This window comes from Trichechus manatus, unplaced genomic scaffold (assembly GCF_000243295.1).
Source record: "Trichechus manatus latirostris isolate Lorelei unplaced genomic scaffold, TriManLat1.0 scaffold00045, whole genome shotgun sequence".
Lineage (NCBI taxonomy): Eukaryota > Metazoa > Chordata > Mammalia > Sirenia > Trichechidae > Trichechus > Trichechus manatus.
Window position 1 is genome coordinate 14,243,062 of NW_004443981.1, and position 1,930 is coordinate 14,244,991.

The following is a 1,930-nucleotide window of genomic DNA, read 5'->3' on the forward strand; positions in this document are numbered from 1 at the left end:
AATGGAAAAATAAATCCTGAAGGAAACAAATATTTTAGAGACATTTTATTTATTATTGTTGGGAAGAGCTCCTACTTCCAAAACAAAAATATCGACAAAGAATCATGCCCCCCCCCCAAACCAAAATGCAACTTACTGCAAAATAACAGAGTATCTCCCACTGAGGTCTTTATAAACAAAACCAGTGTAAAGATATGAAGCCAAAATTAATGATATAATGACCTATTAGAAGGAAGATGCAAAGTGTATATTATTGCAAATTTGTCATTACTGTGTTTGTTATGATTGCCGCTTCAAAAATACAGAGAAGAGGGAATTCACTTATATATAAACTGATGAATTTGCAGACTTAATCACAGTCAAATTAATGTGACTATTTAAAAAAATACTGTAAGAGTCAACAGGTATGCTATGTATTAGTAGCAATCATTTAGAAAATATTGTAAAACAAAAAATAACTCATTGTCTCTAGGAGTAAGTGAAAAACATAACATAGTGCTGTCTTTCACAGGATGCATACAGTGTCTAAGGAGTCCTGGTGGTACAACAGTTAAGCACTCGGCTGCTAACTGAAAGGTCAGAGGTTTGAACCCACCAGCTCTTCTGCAGGATAAAGACCTGGCGACCTTCTCCCGCAAAGATTTTAGCCTTGGAAACCCTATGGGGCAATTCTACTCTGTCCTGTAGGGTCTCTATGAGTCGGAATCGGATTGATGGCAATGGACTATACAGCGTCTATATAAAGAACATTGTACAAGATTATTAATTACTCGATTTAGATACCTGGATCCTGCCTGCCTTTCGGATCTCATCTTGTGTCTCAATCCCCAAACCTTGTTACATTCTAGTCACACCGCCCTTCATCTGTCTTCTCAGGCTCATGAAGTTCTTCACCGCGCTAGAGTATTTGTACTTATTGTTCCCTCTGACCCAAATGCTTTTCTTCCTTAGTTTTTCATAGTTGAGAGTTTACTCATATCTCAGATCAAATGTCGTCTTAAAGCGGATTCCCTCATGGCCTTAACCCATAGCAACCCATTCTCACTAGCGGTCAATCTGTATAGCTTACCCCATTCATCCTTCAAAGCACTTACCACCACTTGAGACTATTTTATTCACTTGTTTACTTGTATATTTTCTGTCTCCTTCACTCAAGTGAAAGCTCCAGGAAGCAGGATTCTTTTCTTTCCTCAAGGAGTCGTTCAGCGTCTATTTGTTTAATGACATTGAAAGAAACAACACGGTTTCTATAGAAAGACTAAATGTCATAATGATGTAAACTCTCCCCCAATATCATACAGTGAAACCTGTGAGAGGCGGGACTCGACGGGACTGCCTTGTTTTTCTGGGTCTCGAAAGTTTTCTGCCTTTGACAGGGTGCAGTCTTTACCACTTTTCTGTCACTGCTTGTTTTACGGAAAATACTTGAGTTTTCTTTCTCTGGCATGATTCCACCTTACACAAGTTCTTTCCTAGGTTTTACTGTGCAAGTGTTTGTCTTTGTGCACACTGAGTCCATTCTGACTCATAGTGACCCTGTGTGACAGAGGAGAACTGCCCCACAGGGTTTCCAAGGCTGTAATCCTTACAGGAGCAAATCACCCGGTCTTTTCCACCATGGAGCCTGTGGGTGGGTTCAAACTGCCCGTCTTTCAGTGAGCAGCCAAGCGCTTAACTGTTGTGCCACCACAGCTCCTCAAGGCTGGGATTGGAGAATTGATAAATGATGTCAGGGTTAAATTGGTTAGATAAATAAATAAATAGATAGATAGATAAAAGTAACACACACTTTTTTTTTTTTAATTATGCTTTTGGTGAAAGTTTACAGCTCAAGTTAGTTTCTCATACAAAAATGTATACACACATTGTTACGTGACCCTAGTTGCTATCCCTATAAGGAGACCCTGAGCAATGGTTAAGTGCTCAGCTG